Raw genomic sequence first — 22,303 nt, forward strand, 5'->3', positions numbered from 1 at the left:
ATTTGCACTTTTCCTATGCTAGCTTCCTGTAGACTGTGTTTCTCTGTCTTAGGTTGAAGAAGAGTACATGTCAATGTAATACACAGGCAAGATATGACACCTCCTGCTTCTCCCATCTGTTATCCTGTTGCAGAAGGAAACTAGATTAGTACATCACCACCTAGTCTTATTCAGAAAATACCATATATGCTTAGTTCAAGCCTTTATGAGGCCTGGAGCACCAAATCCCAAACTGTGGCCTCAAGTGAAGGCTGGGCCTATGAGGGAATGCACCAACCTGAAATAAAACTGGAGGAGTGTGACTCACAGGCTGAAGTGCATCTGCCAGGGTTAATGTGGTTTTACAGTCTCAGCAGCAGGACTGCTAGAGCAATGTGATGTGAGACACTGTCCCAGAGCATTTTGCACCTGTCTTTTCTACAGGTGAGTATGGTGTCTTGAGACAGGGGTGTTTGAGCCAAGTGACATTCAGATGCTATTAGTAGCAAAAGAAAAACAGTTGGATCACTGGAGAACACCAAAGGAAAAATAAACCAATAAAATATGACTTTCGTTCAGGTGTATAATGAAAATACACAGATGACCTGCAGAGGGACGGGTTGCAGATTAAAGCCAGAGATCTGAAACTTAGAATCATTAACTTGATCATCCTTAGTAGAGCATGACAAGATGAAACAAATATTAGGGAAAACTTGATACGCATTAGTGTAGTTTAATTTTAGAAGTGTTTAGCTTGTACTATGTGACATCACACTTCATGGTCGGTAGAGAGAAGTAGGTATTTTAAGTATATAATTTATCTAGTCTGTTTTAGAGAGGAGATGAACCCATAAATACCCACTTGTGTAAAGCGTGATCTGACAGGTCAGATGTAGACATCTGTATTTTATGTGTCTAATGTTAAAATATGCATTTTTTGCTTTTATTCGTGTCATGTACATTGCAAATTGCTTCTCTCAATTCTTGTGGAAAAAGGGCAATATCTCCGCGCTTGGAACACACCATTAATATGAATTTTAGGAAAGCTTGATACCAACAGGGCGCTATTTAAATATACAATATCTAAATGCCTCAATTGTAATGTAATGTAATGGCCAGTCTTCGCGACCGAAGATTTGGGGAAAGGTCTTTTACCTTTCCAGCCTGCGCAATGGATTTTTTAGGTGAGACACAGCCTGCGCTGAACTGAGCCCACCCTTTAATCCTAAGGTTCATCTGCTGGGGCCAAGCAAGCTTGGACAATGGCAGTGAGGTCCTCAGGACGTAGGTTTTGTTTTTAGAGTGACCTTCTCATAGATGGATGGCCTCACAGGCCTAACGGACTCCATCTGCCCGGGGGACTGGCTGGATTCGAACCTGGGTCCCAGAGGTGAGAGTCCTGCATGCTAACCACTAGGCCACCAGGGGTCCCCAAATGCCTCAATTATAACACCAAATATAAGCATAAGCTTCTAATCTGCTCGATAGGTCACTTCTCTTATAGATGCCATAATTTCTCTAGTTACCTGGTTAAGAACTGCAGATTTAGATGGAGCTGCTCCTGGCTGAAAAAGTCTTAAGAAAGAGAATGGCTTTATGGCTCACATTAAGGAGTTTCTGTTAAGAAACCGCCACTGTCGCTGAGCATAAAGCACTCATCTGTGAGACATGCGAGTTAATCTCAATGGATTTCTAATGCAGATTTACTAAATAGTATTAAACACCTGTGCAGATACTTAGTCAGAGTGTAAATCCAATATTATAGTTCACTTCATTTGGTTGATCCAGATTAGTTTCTCAATGCACCTTGTCTAGACAAATCCTGAGCATGTCTTTGACCTGATAACAGAGCTAAACTGTCTGTGCTACAGTATCTGTGGACTTGGGTGACAAGTGTCACTGATGGAGTTCCAAAAGACAGTGCCTGTCCCAGAGCCACTGGCTTCTACATTGCTACTTGAGGGATTATAGAAGCAAAAAAATGGCATTGGAATTTTATTGTAATCTGATAGATCTGATGACCTTGTTAATATATACCCTCACAATATTAAAATCTGGTAGCATGTTTATTACTCTTTTAAACTTGGCATATAAAAGCCCAGCATGCTTAACAACAATTTTTAAGGGAGTTTTGCCAAGGCACAGAGAAGCACCATTGTATGTGTCTAACTACAGCAGTATGCAGAACATGAGACACCATTTACACTTGGCTTTTCCCCCAGAGTTCTGTGATGCAAATAAGAATATTTGTCTTGAAACTGAGTTGGGCAATTCAATTAAATTCTAAAACTTGGTAAAAAACTCCTAAGAAACAGATAACAGTAACATGATAATTCATTTCAGGAAGGAAGAAGCATAGGCAGGTCAAACCACAAATATAAAAGAACACTTGGCTTTTAAGTGCTAATTGCCATGTTCTATCTTCTCCTCCTCCCAAATGTCACTTTGCTGGATGGCTCTGTAGTAGTGCTGTAGGACCTCACAGAAGTGGTGGGTACGTGCTTGGTCCATCTAGAGCATATTACAAAGTATTTTTTCAACCCTGGGCACAAGGTCATTGAAATATAATACCACAAAATTGCCTTAACTCAGTGCAAATGATCCACATGGTTTCTGAGAAGGTACAGAGTTTTAATGGTTGTGTTAGAAGATTATGAAGTTGCAATTTTCATGGTAATTCCCCAACCTATCTGTTTTGAAAAGGTCAAAGAATTTCTGGGTTTGTGATAACATTATTCTGCAGGAAAGTCACTGAAGAAAAAGAAAGTGATATTTATGTATGACAGAGTCCTCAGGGTTTTCTTTGTTGTCTTTGTTTCGGGGATTTTACAGGCAACTTAAAAAGATGCAGAAGTGCTACATGAATTTGCATGCACAGTTTTGTATCCACCACATGATATATTTACTGTGCTATGCAATTGATGTGGCTGTAAATGGAAGTGTGATTTTTAGACATAAAAATGATGAAATTGCTCACTTTGTATTTAAAGATTCAACAATAATGTAGTTATGCACTTTTTACAAATTTGCAAGGAGTACAACACCACTCCTTGCCCCAGTAAATAGGAAGAACTGTGGCAGATGACATGGAGACGTATGAGTTACTGATTTTATTTATTTTGGCTCAGTTTTCAATGTTACATCCCTTCTCACATCTCTCAAACCCCTAACTGGAAGACAGTGAGTGGGGGAGAAAAGTCTCTCCCATGACCGCCTCCGAAGAGTTACAGTCAACGCTCAATGTCCATGGGGAAACCAGCGATGAGTGGTGTCTCTGGGACCAATACTATTTAATATCTTCATCAAGGACAGATAGTGGGATTGAGTGCACCCTCAGCAAGTTTGCAGATGACACCAAGCTAATTGGTGCAGTTTATTTGCTGTAGGGAAAGGATGCCATCCAAAAGGGACCTTAACAGGCTTGGGGACTGGCAACATGGGAATCTTGTGAAGTTCAACAAGACCAAGTGCAAGGTCCTGCACTGGAGTTGGGGCAATTACTGGTATCAATACAGGCTGGGAATGAATGAATTGAGAGCAGCCCTGTGGAGAAGGACTTTGGGGTACTTGTTGATGAAAAATTGGAATGAGCTGGCAATGTGTGCTTGCAGCCCAGAAATCCAGTTGTATCCTGAGCTAGATCAAAAGAAGCATAGCCAAGTTTGAGGGAGGTGATTCTGACCCTCTACTCATCTCTGGTGAGATTCCACCTGGAGTGCTGCATGAAGTTCTGGACTCCCCAGTACAAGACAAGACCTTTTAGAGCAGGTCCAGAGGAGAGTCACAAAAATGGTCAGAGGGATGGAACACCTCTCCTAAGAGGGAAGACTGAGAGAGTTGTGGTTGTTGAGTGTGGAGGAGAGAAAGCTCTGGAAGGACCTTATTGTGGCCTTTCAATATAGAAAGGGGACTTGTAAGGAAGACAGAGTGACTGTAGTGGCAAGGAGAAGGGAGAATGGTTTTAAATTGACAGAGGGCAGGTTTAAATTGGACGTAAGGAAGAAATTTTTTATGAGGGTGGTGAAACACTGGCACAGGTTTCCCTGAGAAGCTGTGGATGCACTATCATTGGAAGTCATGTTCGAGGTCATGTTGTGTGGGGCTTTGAGCAACCTGATCTAGTAAAAGAAGTCCCTGTCCATGACAGGGCGATTGTCTTTAAAGTTCCCTTCTGATCCAAACTTTTCTATGATTCTATTATCTATTTTTAAAATATGGCTATTTAAAAGAGATTTTATTTTTGTCTTAAGAATAGGTCAATTTTACTGGCTGGTGTTTTTTAAAAGAATGAGAAAAGTCTGGGTGTCCTAATTCTGGATATACTACACTGTTGTAGTAAAAGGCAAGTCTCTAAAGTGACTTGTTATCACAGAATTAGAGAAAACAGTACTAGAGCAGATGAGGTCATCTACTCCTTCCCTCTGATATGGCAGATTAAATAGCCTTATGTTCTCCATAACAGATACTCGACTAACCTGCTTTCTAAGACCTCCAAGGAGGGAGATTGCAGAACCTCTCAAAGTGATTAACTCCAGTGTTTAATCATTTTAGAAAACTGTCCTTTTTGACATGTGCAATTTATGTGTACAAGTCTGATCTGCAATCTGAATCTCTTTTGCTGCAAAATAAGCCCATTGCTACTTTTTCTGGATCTTGATTTGAAATGGCTTGAGAATAACTTAATTTTCTTGATCTCCAACCATTTTTGTAGCTTTACTTTTATTTTCCATCTTTCCTGATGCACAGTGCCCAAAACTGCATGCAGTGTAACCTCTGCCAAACGGAATGAAGGATTCCTTCGTATGCCTTGTCAGGTCTACATTCCATTATATTATGGAATGATTTTTGGCTTTTTGGGTTTTTATTACCGATTGACACTGTTGATTAATCTTCAGTTCAATAATTTTTTTTCTCAGAACTGTTCCTAAGCTTATCATCCTTCATGTGCTACCCAAGTGTAGAGTTTTAATCTTGTCTCAGTACAATTGTCTCCTATTTTCAGACCATTTCTAATTTTTTTTTAAGGTCATTTAATTCATCACTAAACTATTCTGGAATATTCACCTCTCAGTCAGAGTTGTGGGACCTGGGAGAGATTTTAGATGCCTATCTTTCAGGTAATTGTAGATGTCCACATGTGAGTTGGGTGCCTAAATGTCCCACAATCATAGATCATAGAATCATTAAGGTTAGGAAAGACTTGCAAGATCATCAAATCCAACCTTCGGCCTAATACAACCATGCCCATTAAACCATATCGGGAAGTGCCATGTCCACTGGAACAGTTCCAAGGATGGTGACTCACCACTTCCCTGGGCAGTCTGTTCCAATGCTTAACCACTCTTTCAGTGAAGAAATTTTTCCTAATATCCAACCTGAATCTCCCCTGAGTTAGTCAAACTAATCAATACAATCAATGAAGCTTAGAGACAATTCATCTCACTCTTATTTAGATGTCTACATTTAGTCAGCTCAACAGATCATTTATTATACCCTTCATCATTAATTAATATTAATTCAGTGTAAACATATCAAAGGAGGCCTTTAGGTCTAGTCTAGCTTGGAAGACAGTATGAAAATATGCCATTAATAAAGCTCTCTGAGAAAGACATTACAGCAATTTTATAGCTTGTGCAGTAGGAACTGGAAGTAGGAGCCCCAATTACACTTTTCTTTCTCATCTCCTTGTTCACCTGCCTCTCACCTGCCTACTCTTATTTTTTAATTATGAAAATATTATGGAGAAATCTTGTTACAAAGCAAGATAAAGAGCTTATTTTTCTTTGAATCTGTTAGATCACAAAATGTATACTTTCTCAACACAGGACTCTATCCAAGGGTCTCAAAGCAGCCTCAAACTTTACAGTTACCTACCTTTTGTTTCCTTGGCAAAGTAGTAGGTCTGTCCTAGTGTTTGCTTGGATACATTAATTGGGGATAGTTTGTTATTACTGTATTTCATAGTTGCTATATTTTTTGTCAGCATAGGTGTTTTTCTGTTGGCAAATAAGTAAAATAATAGTTAATAGATGTGCAATTCCTTTTAATGATCAGCTTTATGAAATTCTCAGGCTTTGAGCCACCCATATGTGAAAGATGTATGACATGATGGACATAATCTGTGTTCTCCTCTTGAGAAATAGGCCAGATTCCTTCCAAATGTGCAGTTTGACATTCTTTGTGAATGCCCAGAGAAGACTTGGGAGTCAAAATTTTAGTACTTGTGGTGTGTAAGACTGATATAAAAACCACCTCTTAGGTGCATCTGTGCCATAAAGCACCAATGTTTTCGTCTCATGTTTATGGTGGGATTTTTCTAATATAATTGTAGATGTCTGCGATATGGAAGTTTGTGTCTAAGCATGTCACCTTAGGTAACATTTCTGGTTAATGGAGAGGAGTGGGTAATCCTGGGGAATTATTCATTTTACCTGTTTTAGACACTTCCTTTGTGGTGAGAAGAACGATATGTTAGAAGTGCCTGTTTCTCTCCTCTGGTGTCCTGTTAATGAGAGGGCTGAGGCCACCCACTGTCATCAGCTACACCCAAGACCAGTGTTTCCAGAAGATCGGTACTGTAGCAACAGTCAGCTGTCACCGAGGCCCACAAAGGGAGGACAGCTCTTGGCTGACCTTTCAGTCACCCTCATTGATACCAAACATGAAGAGGACACAAAACACCGAGGCTGACTGAATCAGTGCATTGCAGCTAGCAGTGGAGTTTGAACTCTCAAAAGCAAAAGAATAACTAATTTTAGTTTTTAGTTTTTCAGTACCTTTTCAGTCACCGATAAAACTCTCAACTTCAAAGAACATAGTGTCCCAATATTTGGGACATTGTTACATCTCCATCTCCCTTTTGGCCCTGATGGTACTGATGTTCTCAGATGTTCTCTGGACTAGATTCACTCTAGAGGTGCAAACAAGCCCACATTTCTAGTGAGAAAGTGTTCTCCTTGTCTTGCAATTTGGCCACAGGAAGTATTTTTCATCATAGGTTGTAGTGTAGAACTGCAATCCAGCCAATCCCTCTGGTGCCTTTGTTATCAGGAAAAAATGGTGTATCAGAGCCCATTTAGTGGAAACTTCAGCCAGACACTTATGAGTGCTGATTCTTTGTTATTTTCTCGTTATGTGGTTCCTAAGTTTCTAAAGGTCTTGACATACATTCTCTACCAATAAGAAAAAATCCCTCCTCATGAGATTTAAGTATGTTGCTTTTATCTTTAATAGAGCCATGTTTGAGTGTCTGTCATCATGTTCACTAAATCATCTGTCAATGAAATCCACAGTTTTAGTAGCCATTACCTCAGCTCAGGGGTAAATGAAGTTCTAGCTTTTATGTCTAATCCTCCATATTATTTTCAGGTGGATAGGGTAACACGGAGGCCACATCTCAAGTTTATTCTAAAGGTGGTTTCAGATTACTTATTAATCAGTGTATCCGCTTACCAATATTTTTTTTCCCATGACCCAGTTCACCAGTAGAAGGGTCAAAATGTTGGTCCTTTGTGAGTGTACTGCCATATCTAGACAAAGCTCTTCTGCAAACCTGTGATGTTCTTTGGTCTCAAACAGCCTTTGTTGTTCAGGATCAAATCTGAGATGTAGCATCAACTTCAAATTCATTCAAAATGAGTTAACAGACTTTATCAGAGCCACATTTGATGCTGCCAGATTAGATCCACCAACCCATCCCAAGGCATATACAACTAGACCAGAAGGTACTACCACAGCATGTGCTGGTAGAGTTCCAGTAGCCAAGGGGTGTAGAGGCACCGTGCAGTCATTGATACATTTAGGAAGCTCTACATGTGCTGGTAGCCCAAAGGTTTGAAGGATACTAGTTCTTCAATCTTTGTTCCAATGAACAGCTTCCATTTGCTGGTGCAGCTGCACTCCTAATGAAACACCCAAAAAGAGTTTCTCAAGTGCCAGAACTCTAAGAAAGAAGAGAGATTGCCTCCATCAGAGTTCTTTGATATATTCTTTGTCTGTAGCTCCCACAACTGGTCATTCTGTTCTGGGGAAGGAAGGCTTGTCACATGGACTGAGAGCCATTGAAGAACTGGGTGATGATCTGTTTACCGATGCTTGTGGGATGACAAGCAGAGGTGAGCAGGTGATGCACACACCTTGCTGGAACACATAACAACTTTAGAAACATTTAAATTTTTATGCAGAAGAGACATATCCATTTAGAATGGGTCTTACCTGCATAAAGCATCCTGAAGTATCATAGCTATTACAAGGTTAGTGACCCTCTGTATTATTCCTTGTAAAACACTTTATGTGAAACACTGTGCTATATCTTTGCCAGGTATTCTCATTGTTATTATTATAAACAGCAAAGAACATATGGTTGCTAACAGTATTACTATGATTTTTTTTTCATAGGAATTAGACCTCATTAGAAATCAGAAGCAGGATTTGTTCTGTGTGCTGCTAAATTTTCTTTATTAAACCCAGTAATATATAGCAAGCTTACATGCCAACCCACAGAAATCCTTCAGAGTTGTTATTTTAAACCTGTATCAATGAACAGTTTATTCTGAAGCTTTTAAAATGTGTATATATATGCATATATACATACATTATATATACATACTTCATATATATATATATATATATATATATATATCTGTAGTGACAAAACAAGCAGTTTAATATGTTTTATGGGTCCAGCCTGGTGTTTTGCATACACGAACTTGTGTGTGGTCAAGGAGGCTTGCATACTTTTGAACTCTAAGTTGGCCTAATAAAAGATATCATACTACAGTGCTTGCTTTGTCAATACTGTTTTACTGGTTCAAAATGACTTGAAAGATTAATTTACAATTTTTAACATAAACCCCAAGAAAAATAAGTGTTTACTTACTGCAAGACGTTGATTCCATGTTAATAACCCTGAAGGAGACTTGTACACAAGGTACAGATTGTTGCCGATATGATGTATATTCATGTTAGAGAATATGAAAATATGAAGTTATACCATCTTGAGGATTTTGTTTTTATAAGTAAGACTGGTTAAGAAAACCTTTAAGTAATCATACTGTGTATTTGATGGTGGAAATTAGTATGAATATTTCTGGCACTGGAATGATGTGATGTGGTTATGCATTTCTGTTTTTACTGCCTGCTCAATATTGGCCTTTTACAAATACAGATTACCATGCTGATGGAAGGAATTTACAGCTTTGGCCCTGTTGTCTTAGTCTGTGTTACAGCATCTTTTTTTTGTACTTTATGTTACATATCCTCCCACCTGTATTTTTCTGACAGAAAAAGGAAATGTCTGTGGACTGAGATCCTGAAAATGTGTGAGCTTTATTATTTAATTGAATGAAATGAGTATTATTTCCCATTTACCTTGATTTCCTGTGGGATGAAATCTTGCTCCTCTGAAATCAGCAGCAAACTTTCTGCTGAGTATGATAGAATGGAGAGTCCATGAGTGATCCCTTATGAGCTAGTGACATTGCGTACTGGAAGCTCAGAAAAAATCACCTCCTTAATAATAATGATAGAAAGAATACTGTTAAAGAAAATGAGGATTTAGGACTGTCAAATAAAACTCAAGCTGAATACAAAAACCATATGTATGATGTGTTTAATATTGTTAGTTTTGGGGCCTCACAGCCCAGATAGTTAGAGCTACAAGATCCATTTTTGTTATGCAGGCTGTTACACTACATCCCTAACTTACCTCATCTTGTGGGCAAGGAGCTGCTTGCTCTGACTTCAAGGAATTGCAGCTGTATTTGTGGAGTATTCTTGTCCTTTGGCACTCCCTCCCCTGTATATTAATATAGTTTGAATGCACCAACATTTTCTCTGGAAACAAACTTCAAAATTTGTCTTTAATCCTGATGCAATGCATATTTAGAATTTTTTATTTTCCTGGAGTTTAGTTCCAGAGGAAAACATACTTAACTGGTGCTCCCACTACCCAGCTGTGGTTTACAACAACAATAATTAACAGTAAGATACTGCAGCAGAAATGGGGAGCAGAGAAATGCAGTCCATCAGCTTTAGTGATGTGGTTCTGTTCACTTCTAAGGATTCCAAAGTGCTTAACAAACAATATTACAGGCAGTATGGGCAGCTCTGGCCATGATGAAGGTCTCCTAGTGCTTCCTGTTATAATATTTTGCTTTAGTTTTTTTTCCAGGGCTTTGCCAATGTTAATGTATTTGGGCTAAAATTATTTTTATCTGATGTCGGTCTCTAGGTTTTTGAATCTTTGAATTGAAAAGTGATTGAAGAAGAAGGCTAGATATTCTGCTTACATAAATAAATAGTCTGACCCCTGTATTTTTTGAGCAAAGACAGACATTTCTCTGCCTTTGAATCAGGTATGCGCCTTTTGCCATCCTCACAAAGCCTTTCAAGTTTGGTCAACTGTTTCGAGACATGGAAAAAACCACAGTTACCAAATATTCCATAGGGATTTACTAAAGCCTAACAGCAAATATTTCCAGAGATTTCATCTTCTCCGCCTTTCACAGCTCCTTCCCGTGATCAGACTTTCCATACACTGTCCTCACAGAATGACTGAGCAGTCACCAACTGGGTGTACCAGAGGCCAAAACAGAGGCAACCCCTGTAGTATTGCCCCTGGGTATTACTTTGAGCTACAGTGACGCTATGTGGTGGAACCAGGAGTAGGGAGCCTGTCCCTTCTGAGCTGGAATGCATCTTAGGGCTCCCAAATTTTAGTTTGTGTGCTGTTGGCAAGCCTCCAGCATAGTTCCTCTTCACCACTAGCCTGAATGCACATAGAGAGTTGGACAACCTCAACAAGGCCCTGTGCAACCACATCTAATGGTGAAATTGGTCCTACTTTGAGCAGGGGGTGGGACCACATGATCTCCTGAGGTTCTTCCCAACCTGAGTAGGTCCACGGTTCTGTTCTTTACTGTCCATTTCCCTGTTAGTGTGTGTAGGCCTGAAGGCACCATCTTAGTTGATGGGTTTCTGTGGGTATGATACACATAATGAAAGTAGTCTGTATTAGTTTATTTTTAAAAACAAGTGTATTCACAACACCTCATTAAGATAATATTCAAGATGCATAGACAAGTATACTAAAATTAAGATTAGCAGAATGAACCCTGCAGCCTCAGTATTCTTCCAACACATATTTGCATTGGAACACTGACTCTAGTTTTGCGACTGCACTCTGTTTTCTCTCATCCCTATATCTAACATGGATCTGTTCTGGACATAAAGCAGCACTGAGGAGGACTGGTGGATGCTAACAACAGTTGTTGAGAAGATGCAAGGTATTTTCTGAATGAAGCAGAGCACGGTAGAAAAAACCAACAAGATCTCCAGGTTGGATAGTTGAAGTCTGCTCTGGAGAGCTGGACAGTATCCTTGCCTCTTCATTGAAGTGTTCAGGCAGCATGTGAGATATTGTTTTTCAAACCTCAGAAGGCTTAATTAGATTCTGCAGTTCATTCATTTGCAGTGAAGTCAATTGGAGTTTTACACGTGGAAAATCTGTGAGATCAAAAATTATACCAAATGGGCACATAGCACTAAAGAAGAAAACATCAGTTCTGGATGGTAGTATTTCTGACTTCTGTTAGACTCTCTCTCCCCACGCACTTTTTCTCTTTCTCAATTAGTTTTTCTTCCGTTTTTATGTCAGTGGTTTTGAAAGGGTTCTTGGAAAAAAAAACTTGCTGCATATACTGTACATGTTTTCATTTACAGATTAGTGAAATGGATAGGCAGATAAATAAATAGATAGGGTTTTCTGAGCTTGTGAAATATGTCACATCATATAAAACACTCTTCTAAGTCTGTTTTGTCAAATGTATCAAATGATATTTTTGAAATTATATTTCTGGAATATGTTTTCAGCATTTCTTATTGCTGTTCTTGATATATACACCCGTGTTTGACAGTCCCTTAATCTGCCTGACATAAACTGAATGAATAGCAGCATTTAAAAATATGGCTTCAGGGACTCCTTAGGAGGTTTCTTTGTAAGTGTACATTTACTAGTTCATCTGTAAATTTATTTTATGAGGTGTTTAAACCTCAAGAAAACTGAAAAGCATAATATTTAAGCCTGGTTCACATCTACTGAAGTCAATGGAACTTTGCAATTGACTTTAATGGTAGCCTATGTCCTCTAATTATGAAAGTGGCAAGGATGATATACACAAAACCACTGGGAGAATTTTCTGTTTCATCATATCCTATTCTCTTTGCAGATGCATAAGAGAAGTACAATGTGGTTTGTTGTTGAATTAAACAATTAGGTGTCTGGACCTAATCCTGAACTCCATCGATACTTTAGGTTGTGTTTTCCTTCTCAAAAGATCACAATCTGCTCATTCTTTCCATGGCTCATGAAGGTGACAAGGTAGAAAATCCAGCCAAATTTTCAAAAGGCTTTCAAAAATTATGCTTTTGGTTTTGATCTTACATCTGCCCCATGGTATGAGTAATGGAAGAAGTTGATGAAGCAGTTTTCTTCCTAATTGTCTTGTTTTTTTTTGATGTCTTCAATTTTGACAGCGTTCCTGGAAATGCATGTAATATCTGTAGCACATATGTACATGTTTTCCCTTAGATTCACTGAAGTGTAGTAGAAAGTTTCCATCATGCTATTGTAATCCCAGGCATCATTTTTGTATTGTGTTAGTGAAAGTGAGTGACAGTATACCACAACAACAAAAAAAAGACTCCCAGAATTCAGCTTTTTTTTCCTGTTAGTGTAACAAGCACAGCAGTCTGAACAGGCTAGATCTGGTAACTAATTTGAAGTAGTAAATAATGCTAGACAAAAATTCCCACAAGTTTCTTGTTGAGTCTGCTTCAGATATTACTCATTTGATGGCTGAAATACTGGTCTTGCTTCACACTTTTAATGCTTGTGAAAGATTTAAATATTTTGTTGGTAACTGGAGTTTATAGAGCTGCAGACAAGAGTTTGCCACAAGTTTTTGGTTGGGGCCATGCTCAGTTAGAAAATGCTGCTTGTGTGGGGGTGGAAATGCTGTCCCTGGGGTGCATCAGCTTCACTGAAGCCTCAGAGGGAGCGGAGCTGAGGGACTGCTGCCCTCCCCTCACTGCTTCCACCAGTCAGCCCTTGGGATTCTGCTGGGCTGATAAGATTGCTGGTGTGGTAATAAATAATGAAATGGATAAAGTCACCTCTTAAGATGGACAAAAGCTACACCACCAAAGTTAGAAGCGAGTAAATTCTATTCCCTTCCGCCCCCAAGTCTCACCTGCTCTAGCATAGCCAGCTCCCACCTTGTCCCTGCAGTGGGATAGCAGCTCTCTGTCTTCCTGGTGGAGGGTCAGACCTTTCTGGTCTGCCTCCCCAGGCCTACTGAGTCATCAGGCTGCTGCCCCTTCAGGTTATCCTTCCCCCAGGCTTCATAGGAGACTGCTTTTTTTGAAGTATCCCAGTGTTAGGGCAGCCAGGAATCCAGCAGCCCTGGGGTTTGTGCTGTCCAGTGATGCAATTGCTTTGGGAGTGGCCTGGAAATATTGTATACTGTCTTTCTCAAAAAAACCCAGTGTGTCATAAATTCTTCCTCAGAAAAAAAGAAGTGATTATTAGTATTTATTGGTGTCCTAAGACGAAATTTGTATGTGTCAAAAATACTTTGGAGGAGTTAGTAAAAGAGAACCTGTAGAAATCATTCCAGATGGCTGCTGTAAGCCCTTAGTTCATCTTTATAGTCTAGACATGGACAGAGATCTCTGTAGTATAATTAGAGAAATAAATACCTACTGGAAATTATGTGTCTATGTGAGACTTAGACATTCTAGATGTAGGTTGGGGAAGGTGTGCAGAAGTAGGGACCTATTTCTCAAGTTACCTATAAACATGGTAGATGAAATACTTCTTCACCAAATGACTTCTCAGTCAATCCTGTTTTAGAGTTAGTTTTGAGGACCACCATGGCTTCTGTGGAAGAATAAAAATAAAAGAAACTTCAAAATAAGTACTCACAAGTTGAAATGTGGAGGAGGTGTAGAGTTTTTAGTTTCATATGTGAAAACTACCTAGAACTTATATCCTAAACAAAAGAAAAAAGACATTTGGGAAAAGCACCATATCTAATTTGATAGGTAATCATCACAGAAAGGATGTTGGTAGATAATTCGAGGACAGAGGAAAAAGACGGATCAGAAAAAAAGTTGTGTCTTGGAAGGCAGGATATATAGGGACAAAGTAAAAACAAATGAAAGGAGCTTGAGAAAAATAGCAAAAGCTTCTTAATCTAGGAAAAATTTGGGAAAGAGAAAGACTCTTGTGCTGTGAAGAGGAACTGTAATCTATGTTGGATAAACTAATGATGATCTAGCAACAGAGTAAAGTCTGGAGGCTTATAGTGGGTATGGAGATGGCAGATAAACAGCCAAAGGTGGAACAAAGCTTAGGACAACTCATGGGCTCAATTCAGAGGAGTATGATAACTGTAGTTCCAAAGTTCAGACAAAACAGGTATATGAAACCATATGTGTGACTATCTCATAAATTATAAAGGGATCATTTGACAAGAACATGGTTTCTCTGTGTAAGAAGGGAGGAAAGATCTGCATGAACAAGAGCAGCAGGCCTATTATTCTGACTTCAGGGGTGCAAAGCTTTAAAAGAGATCTTGAAGGAAAACAATGGGGCAGGGGGAAACTAATTTAAAAAAAGCTCCCACCTTGTACATGGTATGCAAATCTGGTACTTTGATTAGCTGGAAAAGCAACAACTTGTAGAAGCTAACTTTTCTGGATCTCAGTGAAGAATTTGCTGCCATATAGCAACATATTTGATATATCCCCAGAAAATAGATTTCTCTGAGAAGAAGGAAACAAATTTGGAAGTAAGGGAAATGTAAGGAGGAGAAAAGAAGTGAAGCAGCAGTTCTTTAATCAAGTTTACTTGCTAGTTTGGGTCAGGTAATTATGCTTTTTTTCCCCATGGAAATTAAGTCCAGTGCAGTCTATGGTGTTTAGCAGTCCTGTGCAGATGCAGAAGGCACTTAGAGTGTGGATTCTCTCTTGCTTTGCTCTTACCACAGTTTAAAATATATGACATTTTGACTGAAAGTATATGTCTTTAGATGGAGAACCTTAAGTGTCCTTCTGGTGTTCAGGGGAAAGGGACAAAGAGAAACAGTGTGGAAAGCTAAAAAAAGACAATGCAAAAAAAGACAGTGCAAAAAATATGCAACACTTGGGAACCTTCTTATTTACCTCCACTGTTGTGGTTCTGTATCTGTATCACTTTTGGCAGTCAAACTCCCATATAGCGCTAACAATTCCCAAGAGGAAGGAAATAGCAGTGTACACCTCCTCTGCTGCCCTGTAGTCTGGACAGGGAGACTCTCTGCTCAGGAAAGAACACAGTGAGCTTTCAACAAGGGTGTTGAGGGTAGCACGTGCTCATGTCTGCGATCAGATCTGTCCCACAAACAGAAGTGCAGACTGACGAGTTGGTTCAGGTTTCCAGGAGCTCTGCTTCCCTACACACCATTTCACTTCCGAGCGTTGCTCCCTTGCGCACTGGAGACTCCCAGTGCTCACCGACCTTTAGTACTCTGAAGAAATGGACACACTTCCCAGTTGTAAATTGAAGTCTTCCAGACCTCTTCAGGCCAATATAGAGTAAGTGACATTCCCCAAACTTATGTAAGTTACCTGGTATTCATCCTTGTGGGACAAATACTTGGTCACTGAGAAGTGGCGACATGGTGTCTGTGCAGCCCAAAGAAGTTACTGTGCCCTAGGGATAAGCAGTTCCTTCTGACTTGACTGCAAAGGACTATGGTTGGAAGGAATGAATTTCTCTATTTGCCTCTGAGAGTGACAAACAAAAAGGTATGTGCTGATAAAGTCCTTTACAAATACAGAAGTCATGTATGTAAGACAAATAAAGAAAGCATGAGACAAAGAGAGGAAGGTAAGGACCTATTTTTTGATGTGAAGAAAGTAGAGAAGTACAGAATCAACCAAAGTTGGAGGAAGCTGGTTACAGGAGGACGAAAAGCTACACGTGCAAAACTATTGAGAAGATTAAGCCATGGTATCAGTTATGGTTATTTCTTCTTCTGTGTGCATCAGTTTAAAGTAATGTTTAACTTCAATGTTAGAGGTCACTTCTGCAGGGCCCGTGGCTGTCCCTGAGGAGATCAGCTGAAGCCAGAATGCCCTTGAGGAAGAGCTTCTTGGTCATAGTATGGTTTAGCAGCTAAGGGAGTCTGGATGAGCTGTGATTCGTCAAGGCACATATGCTGCTTGGTGGGGGAAGGGATGGGAGGACTTCTATGGGAAATTATGCTGGAAACTCATTACCAGAAGTGATGAGAGCACTTAGAAACATTGCAGCTGCAGTGCTGTGGTCCAAAGCAGTTTCCTAATAGCTGCTGGATAAGAAGTGGGATGGGTCTATGGCAATCACACACATCTCACGATTAAGAGAGCAAGGCTTAAAATGTTGAACTTAAGAACATCCCAGGTGAAATAAAAAGAATGGGGTATGAAAACTATTCCCAACTCCAAGTTTATTCCATGCAATGTGAGTTCAACCAGTAGAGTGAGAGAACAGAAAAATGTGGCAAAATTCAGAGCTCTCATCCTTGTGCAGAGGTTTATTTGAATCCCAGACTGTTTCTATCCCATGCATGCATTTCCTTCACCATGTATAGCATTAAAAACTGGAATGACTGCTTAAGGGTGAGCAGTAACCTGAGATCAAAACTCAAGCTGACCTCTAATGTTACAAGAAAAGCAGTACTAATGCTTTGGGATTAGAAGTGTCTTTTTGCTGGATTCTAGCACAGAACTGAGACAGTCATAGTCAATTGTTGATAATGATGTGCTCAAGAAGACACTCCTTGAGCTCAGTGGAAGCAGCTAGAAAACATGTTTCTGTAAAGTTCCTCAGGGTCCACCACAAAAAAGTAGGAATTTATTTGCATAAGCATTTTTTCTGCAATATACTCTTTGCATTTCTGCTAGCGCAAACCTTGGCATGTCCAGGCTAGCAGAGATTTGGGGGTTAGATCAGTCTTTCTGCTTCCATCCTGCTGCTGTTCACAGCAGTGTGCTTACCCTGGTCTACTCGGAAGGCATCAGTATGCAGCTGGGCTCTTCATGAAGTCATTGCTTTGTTAAGAAGGTTAAGGAGGATAAACCACAGTTATGATGTTTCCAGGTTTTGATAGTCACAATTATATGTGTGACAAATATGGACACTATAAACAGAAGTATGTACAACCACAGGTAGGACTGAAACTCTCGTCATCTTTGTAAAACAGTCTCATGTGTCTTATATTGAGTTAGTTTACAGAGTTTACAGAAAGAAACCCCCTTTTCACGTGTTTGCATTTACCAAAATAAAAACAATTTTTGGAAATCAGTCTTTTAACCATCAAAATAATGCAACGTTATCTTCTTTTCACAGATGGGACAACTGAAGGAACACATTTGTGAAGTTACCTGCTCAAAGCCGTAACAATGCCAATGATAAATCCAGGAACAGAAGTTAAGTCTCCCAAGTTGCGGCCTAACACCATCAACAAACCAATGTAATCAACAAGAAAGTTTGCCTTTTGATGTTATTGCAATACCTATATATTATATATAGGTTATGCCATAGCAATACCTATATATTAATAATTTACCCAAGATGAACACATTTGAGTGTGTATATTTGCTTATGTTCTTGTAAATAATTCAAAAGATTTCTTTGAATTCTAATTCTGAATTTAATATCTAATATATATATATAGATATATGTATAAAATAACTGGGCATTTTTTCCACAACAATTTCTTCAGAAGTCATGCTTAAAACATACAGTTTAGAGTCCAACTTTAGGGTCTTCTTCAGGATTCGGAGCATCTTACACTTCAGCTTACCTTTATAGAAGACAGTAGATGCTTTGCAGCTCAGAAAAAGGAAATACAGTTGTATATAGTTCTTAGCATTGGAAATCACTTTTAGAAATATTTCTGTGCGTTGGAAGCACCAAAAGCTTGGGTCTGACTCTGGTTTAGCTGTAGGGGAGGCTATGGCAGTGGACCCAGGCAGCAGAGGAGCTGTGATTATGGAAGCCCATTAGAGAGCCTAATGCTGCCTGATGTATTGAGCAGTATCGGACAGTTTTGGCAAAGGTACAGCTTGCTTTCTGTCTCTTGTGGCTGTGTCCTCCTATACTGAGTCAGGAACATGTGCACAATACTTCTTTGTGAGATGCTAATCTTTTGGGATGTTAAGCACCAATAGTTGCATTAGCAGCTGGTTTTACTTGCAGTCGAGGGTTTGAAGCAGCACAACAGCTTTTTGCATAGGATAGGGAGTGTTTCCTTCTAGCTTTCACTTCAATCTGACATTTTAGTTCTGTGGCTTCCCAAAATAGGGCTAGTGTCCAACACTGAAAAACCATGGAAGCATTGTCTTAGTAGTAAGTAGCTTTGTGGTTTATTAAGAGCAAATATTAAATCAGATTGGAAAAAATATATTACTACTACAACATACTCCTTATAGGACCTTTACAGTTTTCACATCTTTATTTTCAATAGTTGGCCTGGACACAGGTGATGAGCATGCTCAGATAATATGTCAGGTTAGCTGCAATCAAACCCATAAAGTGTCTGCAATTCATCCATGCTTCTCCCACCAGCAGGTGTCATTCTGGAAAAAGGAAAATATTGTAAATTCCTGAACTGGAGAATTTGGCTGTGACAAAGAAGAAAAAAAGTTTACTTAAAATATGACTTTTGAAGGATACTTTATTCCAAATTAAAACCCAAAGAAAGCTGGCTCGTCTGCATTTTTTAATAATCTATGTGCAGTGAGTTATCCTGACCTATAAGTAACAAAGGGCAGACAATTGGTAAGGCAAACCAATGTCTGCTTAAAGCTATCTTCTGCTTTTTATTGTTCTCTGTGGCATGTTTAACACTGCTTACTTACCCCCCATGACTATAAAATCAGTGATACTCATCAATCTTCCCAAAGGAAACAAAGAATTAGATGTTGAATTCAGATCTCATTTACTTCAATGTAAACTTGAAGTAATCTCATTGAAGCAACTGAAATCAATAGAAATGTTTGGAATTCAGTATGAAGTAACCAAAAGTAGTATTTAACTTTCTACTCCATAAATGAGCCTCAAGCAGAAAATAATCTCATAGTAATTTTAATGTCTCATAACATTTATGCCTTCCTTTAAGTGTTCATCTGGGTATTAGCTGCAACATCCTTTAATATGTAGAGACTCTTTGATTTCTCTTAATCACAGTAAGAGAGCTATGGCTAAGTTGTAAAGAACCAAGACCCTGCTGGTTCATTGTGAGGGTTCCTGGTATACGAAGTCTAGTCTTCTGGCTGTTAAAAACAAACTTACTGTGAAAATCATGCAGGAGGTGCCTTGCCCACCCTATAGGCTATAGAAGTTTGTTCCGACCCATCATAGCTCTCATGATTATAAATATTTTTCTGTCTTTCTGTCTTTTAAATTTACCCAGACCCCTTGTATCTATATTGTCTTTTTGCATTAGTTTTTTCTCCTACCATTTACATCAGCATGTAGCTGAGAGGTTTGGGCCCAAGCACCCTAGACTGAACAAATACGGTTTGCATAGTTTTCTTCCAGAAGCTCACTTTCCATCCCCTGGCATTACTTTAAGTTAAATTTATCTACTTTAAACAGGCAAGCAGAATTGTGCATCCTTCGTTCTTGCCCTGTATACAGCATTAATGCAACAGCTTCCATACCCTACTAGAAATACTTCACCTGATAGGTCTTAGCCCTGTATCTGATTTCTTTCTGGTAAATTCATCACCATCATCTTCCATTTGACTAGTTCAGCCAGGCTTATCTTCTCCTTAGCCATTTCTAGAAGTGTTACTATAAAGGATGGTTTGCTACTATGTTGTGATGCTCCACCAAAACTCGTCTTGGAATTAAAGGGAAATTTGCTTGAGGAAAAGTATGAGAACAAGCTCCAAGGCTTGGCTGCAAGGAGCACATTGAAGTGGGAATCAATTTTACATTTATAAAATTTGTATTTGCAACAAAGTAATGTAAAATAATTGTACTGCAGGCAGCCATGTCTTTTCCAATATATTATATAACTATGAATGTCACAATGTTTTTCCTGTGAACAGTATCAAGCACTTAGTTGCTGAATGGGAAAAAATAGTACATAAACTTAGAATTAAAAACTTGACTCTAAAATAGCTAAAAGCTGTATTCTTGGATTTGCATGAAGCCTGTATTACTGTTTTCTGACTTTTTGAGTTTTTAACTTTGAAATGTAGTGGTATTCTAAAATTTCAAGTCAGAAAGTATAAAAGTATTGTGAATGTGACTAGTTCATTATGAACTTTATAGGATCAAGATAACAAGCAGTGATGATATCCAGCAGGTTTTTATACAGTAAAGGATGAGATTTATACAACAATTTCTTTATAGTTTTTACTAATTTTTTCCATGTTTTTAGCTAAGTGAAATAATGTAAAATTCTATTTAGTCTATTTGGTTTTTAATTTTAGTGTTTTATTTTACTAATTTTAGAAAAAATGTGCATGCCTAAACATAGACCTCCTGTGCCATTTTAGAGCCCCTGGGGATCCCACTTGGTCTCTCACTGCCAGTTTAAAGGTGTGGTCTTTTGTCAAAGGTCAAAAGCCTCCCGTAGGTCCCACATCATGCCAGCTCCGCACAGATATCCTGGATGCTCCAGGGTATTCCAGCAGGCATTAGGCACCTTCTTTTAGGCACTTGAATTTCTCCTTTAGAAAACTGCTGTAAAAGTTAATGTGCCTCTACAAATGCTTAACAAAATTAAAGATACTACATCTGTGAAGGTAATTCCATCTGAGGTGTTTGATTTCAATTTAACAGGACATAGAGGCGGGAAAGTAATTTCATATCTAACAAGTACAGAGTTACTGTGTTCAACAGGATGCTGTCAAGAGTCTATTTTGAATTACGGTGGCTGAGCTGAATCTGTGTGTGAATTGGGAGTTGCTATTGTTGAGACTATGCACCATGAAAGGTCCTGGGGCTTCTCATCAGGACCATAGGGGTTTGATATTCAAAACTGCTGGGAGTCTGGCAAAAGGAAGCTTGATTCTTCAGTTTGGGGCATGATGCAGGAAACTAATTGTGCTGAAGAAAGCAGTGATTTCAGGTACCAGGGCACTTGGATAGAAGGAATAAAAGAAATACTTGCATTAAAAAGAAATACTTACATTGATTACACACACAATTAGAAACTTATGTTAATCAGGTCCAATTTATAATGGTCAGAGGGAAGTTAAAAACCTTGAATATATTAGTTAGTATAGTTGTATATGAATTGTACGACATGGAGTTGAGCATTTCTGAATTGTTATTTTATAACAAGAGCAATTCATTGTATATAATATATACAAATTACATATTGTATATGTATGAAATATATAACTCATCTTAAAATAAAATTAAAGCTATTGGAAGGTAGCAAATTCTGCATAAAATTCACCACAGGCATTAATTAGGATTGTATAGGCAGAGAACACTTTCCTATGGGCTTTTTAAAATCACTTACTAGTATTATGATTGAAAGGAATTTGGATTATTTTTACCGAAGTTAAAAAAATGAAATAGTTACAGAAAAGGTCATGATGGAGGGTGACTTAGAAAGCAATCGTAAAATCTGATTTAGTAATGTACAGTATTAATTGTATGATTTGTGAGTGAAGTAGAACTGTTTTCATGTCCTTTTTCTTTTTTAAGTGTTTATCAATCATTTTCGGGATGAACCCCCAAAGCATGGCTGTAATGGTTATTTGAAACAAGAAATAGATACCCTCTTGGTGTCATTCATTTCAGTGATCACTGGGAGTCTGAGCTTGAATGAAGGTGGAAGAAAACTCCTACAGAGAACTAGGAGTGGTTTGTCCCTTAAGAAGGATGTAATGGCATTTTTAATGCTTTAACCAAATACCAGGACATGTGATAAAAGTTTATGGATTGAGAATTAATTGAAAGATTGTGAAATGGGAAAGAATGCACATTATGGGAAGCCTTGGGAGAGCTACAACCTAAGCACCCAGAATATCTCTGGAGTTGATGGAAACATCTCCGATGACTGAGGATTTTTTTTAATATAATTTGCCAGCCCCTGTAGCCCTCCCCAAACAGACTGGGAAAATACATTCCTTTTTTTAATATTAGTCCAGGGGACTAAAGTATATTTCAGGCGGTGAATGATATAGTTGATGGAATTTGCTACAGAATTCAAATAAAAAAAAAAAAGACCGTGGAAATTTGTACCTGTGGGTTGGTATATGTTTTAAA

At 38.7% G+C, this 22,303-nt stretch overlaps 1 long non-coding RNA gene across 5 annotated transcripts in view; it reads left to right on the plus strand.

Annotated features, from left to right (window-relative positions):
* Positions 1-22,303, plus strand: part of LOC113963406 — a 103,262-nt gene that overhangs the window by 65,340 nt on the left and 15,619 nt on the right. The window contains exons 11-12 of one of the 5 annotated variants that reach the window (XR_003532793.1): positions 12,293-12,358; positions 17,414-17,537. This is a non-coding gene — a long non-coding RNA (uncharacterized LOC113963406). Of the gene's footprint in view, positions 1-10,210; positions 10,286-12,206; positions 12,225-12,292; positions 12,359-17,413; positions 21,724-22,303 lie in introns of those variants that run through there. The other 4 variants (XR_003532790.1, XR_003532792.1, XR_003532800.1 and 1 more) reach the window with 4 other exon arrangements.

This window comes from Neopelma chrysocephalum, unplaced genomic scaffold (genome assembly GCF_003984885.1).
Source record: "Neopelma chrysocephalum unplaced genomic scaffold, ASM398488v2 Primary Assembly neopelma1_25, whole genome shotgun sequence".
Lineage (NCBI taxonomy): Eukaryota > Metazoa > Chordata > Aves > Passeriformes > Pipridae > Neopelma > Neopelma chrysocephalum.